The following is a 7,534-nucleotide window of genomic DNA, read 5'->3' as shown; positions in this document are numbered from 1 at the left end:
TCTGAAGCTTTATGATAAAACCATAGTCTTTTAGTCCATAAACAAACTTAACAACTTACGAAGAGACAAATGTAGATTTGCATGAACAAACTCTTCGTAGTTTGCTTAAAACGATATATTCGCAATCTTAGGGTCAAAGGACTATTGACCTCAGTATGATTGTTAGAAGAATCTATGATGTCTGGTTATGAGGCATTGAGAGTTAGGAACTCTATAGTTCTTCTAGGTATCTTCCGAAGGTACTGAATTGACCAGTGCACTTCTAGAGACAAGATAAGAACAAACCATTTAACCTCTTACGTCTCGAAGTCACTATGTATGAATTGCATCATGCTTACCTTAATCCTGAAATGAGACATGCCATTTCACACCTTAGTATTCTCATTTGAGAAAGTCAAAGTTCGGACTCACTATGTGATTCCGAACAAGGCCTATTGGTGAAATACTAAGTTGTGAGTCTGTCATGAGTAACTTTGTGAAGTTCTCATAGATATGGAATTCATGTACAAGATTGCTGAAATGCAATGTATGTCACCTCATGCTTTGTTCCTTGGAGTGTGAATAAATGAACTGGCCAGTGTCCAAATTGAGTCCTGAGTCTTTTGGATGAAACAATGGCTCCTCGTCAATACATTGTTTCTAACTTATTCACAAGCGACAAAGGAGTTGAGGAAATAACAGCTAGAAGAATAAAATGGTAATTCAGTAAATCCCGACTAGCTGATGACATTCATGAAGCGTAAACATAGATAATATTCAGTGGATCCGCTCATCATAATTAGGTCGAATTCTTGAGTAGAAAATAAATTCATTTGAACCGAGAGATTTTCAGTGTCAGCTCTTTAGTAGAGTCAGTTGGCATTAAGCTAAACTTGGAAAAGGTTTGTGAACTTTTGAGTCCAAGTGTTTAGCTAAAGCTTTGTTCATTTGGGTCCATGAGGTCACTGTCACGAATCACATCGATAGGAATAGTTAAACTGGAAGCTAAGTCAAAACAAGAACGAAAATAGTTAAAAGGGTATTTTTGTCTTTTGAGACAAAGGATGAAATGAATGTCAATAAATTTTTTTGACAAGTTCATTTGATGACTTAATATCACTCGGCCATGACTTGATCATTGGGCCTTGTGAATTAATTTCATTTCATAAGAATTTTATTGAAAATTCTTAATGGGCCTTTTTCATGTTGTCATGAACAAATGGAAAAGCTTCTAGAAGGCCTTTCTAAAGCATAATAGGCGCCCACTACCCAAAGAGAAAGAGAGTTCCTTTTGTGCATTAATGTATTTAGATACTTGCCAAAAGAAAAAGAGGAAACAAATTTCCCACACAAGCCTGGGAATTTCGGCCAAGAGAGCAATAGGCAAGCCAAGGAACAAAAAAGGAAACAAATCCTAGCCTTCTAGAAGGCTGCCTTGGGCGCCTAAGAGGAATGGGAAATAAGGGTTATTTTGCTCATGAATATGTGATATTCTATAGAAGAGGAAACTACCTTATTGAAGGTGAGACCTCTCCTATAAATAGGAGCCTCATTTCCTCACAATTCATTCATCCAAGTTTAAGAGATTTGAGAGACTCTCTCTCTAGAACTTGGCCGAAGTCCTCTTCTCTCTCTCTCTAGTTTATTTTCGGTTTTCTCTTGTCTTGGCACCTAGGTCCTCACTCGACCTAGTCTTTAGCTCTGCGACTTTGAGACTCGTTCTTAAGTCGTAGTGTTTAAAAGTGCCCACTCACTGATTCCTTCTTTTCGAGTGATTTAGTGATAGAAACTTTCGTGGTTGCTCGAGGTGCCGAGGAAAGAAAGAGAGACGTGCTGCGAGGGGAGACGAGCGTTGCAACTTTCCAAAAGCTTCTACAAGGTTCAAGCTTCAAGAAAGGTTAGTAACTTCCATAGCTCATATTAGTTTTTATTTACATGCATATGCTCTTGTCTAGGTTAGTAAAAACTAGTTTTACTTAAAAAGAAAATTTTTAAAATTCCGCCGCTTAACGAAGCGTTAAACTTTTTCTTAAACCCTAGATCGATTCCAACAAATGGTATCAGAGCTATGGTCAAAGGAATGCATGTGCATGTTTTTAAATTATGAGCTTGAAAATCGTTTTCGAAAGTTTACTAATTTTGTGACAAGTTAGTATTGTAATCTTAGATTTTTTTTTTTAATTTATTGCTCATGCCTTTAAATTAAAAACCATGTTGATTTTCTATGAGTTTGGGATGTTTTTAAAACACATTAGAATCAGTTCTAAAAGTTTTTAATTTTTTATATTGAAAAACGTGTTTTAAAGGTTTGAGAAATTTCGGTAAATTTTGTGACTAGTTACTTTGTCTTTCTAGTTTCTTTTATTTACCGTATTCGTTTTATGCTTGTTGTTATTTCTTTTATTCTATGTTATTACCCTGCTAATAAAACACAAATAAAAGCTTTAAACAACATCTTAAAACGTTCCGTTACACTTGATTCTTTTTCGCACCTAAGTAGGACCAAGCTTTAATTTATTTATTTTTCTTCGAGCTGGAGTAAAAACGCATTAAAAGTGGCATAACTCTCTGCTCAGAAATCGAAATTTAATGTTTCTTGAATCAAATTAAAGCTCTGTCTGTCCTCTGTCCAATGCCACCGGTTTCGGCTCAAAAGGACATCGGAGCCGCCAGATATGGCGATTTTACTCCGAGGTGCGCGGCTGTCTGAAACTCCAGTTTTTTAGAAATCCGGATTTTCAAACCCCACTACCATGAGTTATAGAACTCTAATGAGAAAATTTTCTTGAGCAAAAATGTTTTTCATATGATTATAAACATGATGTGTAAGATTAAAAGTTTTGATTTTTGAAAGATTAATTGAAATTGAATTTTTACAAAACTAGTTTGAATTTTGAAAAACCGTTTTCACTTTCAAACTTGAAAATATTTTGTCATCCAAATCAAATAAGTTTTCAAAATGTTTTCAAAACTATATCTATATCACATATGTTCAAAATCTATATGCTCTTGAAAATTTGAGTGGGAGGTCTCCTTGTAGACAAGCCGAAAAATAAAAAGATGTGTAATCTCAAACTTTCAAGTGTTCGAGTGAGTTGAAGTTCACACTTCCCTCACGCACTTTCCCGAAATAGAAAATAGGAAAAGATCGAGTATGTACCTTGTGCCTTTATGCACTAATACTGCTCTGAACATGTCGATCTAGGATTCTCTTCTAGTTGTCCGCTCTGTCGCTCTCTAACTAGGAAATTTGTTTCCGAACTTATAAGAGTCGATGAACCAACTCCAAAAACTAAGTGGGAGGGTTATATTCGTTGTTTGTAACCCGCGATCCCCAACACTAGTGAAAGATGCAATAACGTGGGACTAAGAGCCGCTCTTGCGACCCTCACTTTAATGTGAGTACTCCAAGGCGTTATTGCTTCGATCATTGCTCAATGAGCTACGTCCGAGAGTGATGCAATGATGGCAAGGCCTCCCCTTGGGGGATTGTTTTTCAAAGCTAATCTTTTGGACTAAGTGGTTGGTTGCACACTTAGGCTCAATCCCTAGTATCCTTCCTTAAGGCTCTGCGAAAAAATATGAGTGATCAAACCAATTTACAAGGTGGCTAGTCAAAATAGATGTATTGACATCTTGGCTTAGCATTAATGATGTGTCATTTACTTATAAATGGAGATTTTTTGCGGCCTTCACTTGAGGGAGTAAATTATCGTTTGGTTTATAACACCTTTGGGTTTTACAAAAGTCTTAATGAAACTTAAATCCTAAACCAAAGACTAATCATAAACTTGTTTCAACTTATATAGGCAATATGTCTCTCAACCATCTCTCAATCTTTCTTTCCTCGATAAAACTCGAAAACGAAAACTACGTAGATTCGAAACGTAACCTCGACATAATACCTACCGTTAACAAGCACAAATGGGTACTCACCACCCCGTGTCCTCCTCTGAAGAATGATGATTCAACTCAAGAGGACAATGACGCCTTGGCGGCCAGGCTTCGATCCGATGAGATTGTGAGGTGCTATATCTTGGCATCTATGAACAATATGCTGAAAGAGCAACATCGTGACTTTGAGACTGCCGCTGACATGCTCTACAATCTCCTTGAGATGTTTGGAGGGCAAAGGCGTCAAACAAGGCTACAAGCAGTCCGACAGTTTATGAACTGTCGAATGAAGGCTAGGACTCCTGTTAGAAACTTTATGATACTGATCATTAGTTATCTAAATAAAATGGAAATCCTAGGATCTGAGATTGATGGGAAGAATGTCATAGATATGATCTTACAAACTCTCCCCGCATCTCTTGATACCTTCAAGATGAACTACTCCATAAACAAGCTAGAGTACATTGTTACCAAGCTTATGATGGAACTTCACACTGCTATAGGTCTCACTAAGAGAAAGAGGAATCAAGGAGAGGCACATGCTACTGAGCAAAAAGCCTCCGCCTCTGGAACTAAGAACAGACCTTACAAAGCCGATAAAAAGAACTGTCCTGCCTATCTCAAAGCAAAGGAACATAGTATTGTACTAGTTACCGAAGCATGCTTAGTAGCTGATAATGTATCAACGTGGATTCTTGACTCCGCTGCTACTAACCATATTTGTTGTTCCTTGAATGGTTTCAAGAAAACCAAAAGCTTAGAGGAAGACGAGTTCTGTTTCAAATGGGGTGATGGGAGCCTGGTGTCCGCGAAGGCTGTGGGATCCGTGACGCTGTCTTTTGAAGACCGCACTTTAAACTTGAATAAGATTGTGAGTCTGTCATGAGTAACTTTGTGAAGTTCTCATAGATATGGAATTCATGTACAAGATTGCTGAAATGCAATGTATGTCACCTCATGCTTTGTTCCTTGGAGTGTGAATAAATGAACTGGCCAGTGTCCAAATTGAGTCCTGACTCTTTTGGATGAAACAATGTGACTTGTTAGCTCCTCGTCAATACATTGTTTCTAACTTATTCACAAGCGACAAAGGAGTTGAGGAAATAACAGCTAGAAGGGTAAAATGGTAATTTAGTAAATCCCGACTAGCTGATGACATTCATGAAGGGTAAACATAGATAATATTCAGTGGATCCGCTCATCATAATTAGGTCGAATTCTTGAGTAGAAAATAAATTCATTTGAACCGAGATATTTTCAGTGTCAGCTCTTTAGTGGAGTCAGTTGGCATTAAGCTAAACTTGGAAAAGGTTTGTGAACTTTTGAGTCCAAGTGTTTAGCTAAAGCTTTGTTCATTTGGGTCCATGAGGTCACTGTCACGAATCACATCGATAGGAATAGTTAAACTGGAAGCTAAGTCAAAACAAGAACGAAAATAGTTAAAAGGGTATTTTTGTCTTTTGAGACAAAGGATGAAATGAATGTCAATAAATTTTTTTGACAAGTTCATTTGATGACTTAATATCACTCGGCCATGACTTGATCATTGGGCCTTGTGAATTAATTTCATTTCATAAGAATTTTATTGAAAATTCTTAATGGGCCTTTTTCATGTTGTCATGAACAATTAAAGAAAAACCTAGAAAGCCTTTTTAGAAGGCTTTTGGCCGTCCAACCCAAGTGAATGGGAGACCAAATTTCGTGCAGCCCTTAGTGTGAAAGAGAGATTATTTTGTACATTAATGTATTTAGATACTTGCCAAAAGAAAAAGAGGAAACAAATTTCCTCTAAGAGGAATCAAGATGGGCGCACAAGTAGAGTCAAAAGAGGAAACAAATATGAGGATATCTTGGATCCTCTTTGGCCGTGTGAAATAAGGAGAAAAAAAGGAAATTGGCTCATGAATATGTGATATTCTATAGAAGAGGAAACTACCTTATTGAAGGTGAGACCTCTCCTATAAATAGGAGCCTTATTCTTCACATTTCATTCATTCCAAGTTTTAGAGATTGAGAGCTTCTCTCTCTAGCTTGGCCGCCCCTCTCCTCTCTCTCTCTATTCAATTTCGATTTTTGTTTTGGCACCTAGGTCCTCATTTGACCTAGAGTTTAGCTCTGCGACTTCAAGACTCGTTCTTAAGTCGTAGCGTTTAAAAGTGCCCACTCACTGATTCCTTCTTTTCGAGTGATTTAGTGATAGAAACTTTCGTGGTTGCTCGAGGTGCCGAGGAAAGAAAGAGAGACGTGCTGCGAGGGGAGACGAGCATTGCAAACTTTCCACAAGCTTCTTCAAAGTTCAAGCTTCAAGAAAGGTTAGTAAACTTCTAGCTCATATTGGTTTTTAATTACATGTACTTGCACTTGTCTAGGTTAGTAAAAACTGTTTTACTTCTAAAAGAAAATTTTTAAAATTCCGCCGCTTACCGAAGCGTTAATTATTTTCTCAAACCCTAGATCGATTCCAACAAGAGGATGGGCCAATATTCTAGAGAGAGAAGCTCTCAATCTCTAAAACTTTGTAATGAATGAAATGAGAAGAATGAGCGCTCGATTTATAGGAGAGGTTTTACCTTCAATAATGTAGTTTCCTCTTCTATAGAATATTATATATTCATGAGCAAATATTTCCTCTTTCTCTTTCTCATTTGGGCGGCCAAGAGAGCTTCTAGAAGCCCTTGGATTTGTTTCCTCTTTTGCTTCCCTCTTGCTTGGCCGAAATTCCTCTTTCCATGTAGAGGAACTTTGTTTTCTTTGCTTGTCTCGTTCTTGTTTTCACTTAGCTTCTAGTTTCACTATTCCTACTCGATATGATTTATGACAAAGACCTCATGGATCCAAATGAACAAAGCTTGAGCTAAAATACTTGGACTCAAAAGTTCACAAACCTTTTTCAAGTTTAGCTTAATGTCAACTGACTCCACTAAAGAGTTGACACTGAGAATCTCTCGGTTCAAATGAATTTATTTTCTACTCCAGAATTCATCTTAATTGTGATGAGTGGATCCACTGAATATTATCTATGTTTACCCTTCATGAATATCATCACCTAGTCGGGATTTACAAAATTACCATTTTACCCTTCTAATTGTTATTTCCTCAACTCCTTTGTCGCTTGTGAATAATTTAGAAAAAAATGTATTGACGAGGAGCTAACAAGTCACATTGTTTCATCCAATTGAGTCAGAACTCAATTTGGACACTGGCCAGTTCATTTATTCACATTACAAGGAATAAAGCATGAGGTGATATACATTGCATTTCAGCAATCTTGTACATGAATTCCATATCTATGAGAACTTCACAAAGTTACTCATGACATCTTCATAACTTAGTACTTCACCAATAGGTCCTATTCGGAATCACATAATGAGTCCGAACTCTGACTTTCTCAAATGAGAATACGTAAGCTATGAAATGACATGTCTCATTTCAGGATTAAGGTAAGCATGATGCAATTCATACGTAGTGACCTCGAGCCATAAGAGGTTAAATAGTTTGTTCTAATCTTGTCTCTAGAAGTGCACTGGTCAATTCAGTACCTTCGGAAGATACCTAGAAGAACTATAGAGTCTCAAACTCTCAATGTCCCATAACCAGACATCAGAGATTTTCCTAACAATCGTATTGAGATCAATAGTCCTTTGATCCTTAGATTGCGAAT

This window comes from Urtica dioica, chromosome 2 (assembly GCF_054948205.1).
Source record: "Urtica dioica subsp. dioica isolate 48M chromosome 2, U.dioica_male_clone48M_v1_H2, whole genome shotgun sequence".
In the NCBI taxonomy this organism is placed as follows: domain Eukaryota; kingdom Viridiplantae; phylum Streptophyta; class Magnoliopsida; order Rosales; family Urticaceae; genus Urtica; species Urtica dioica.
The sequence above is the reverse complement of the archived record's forward strand: the minus strand, read 5'-3'. Positions refer to the sequence as shown.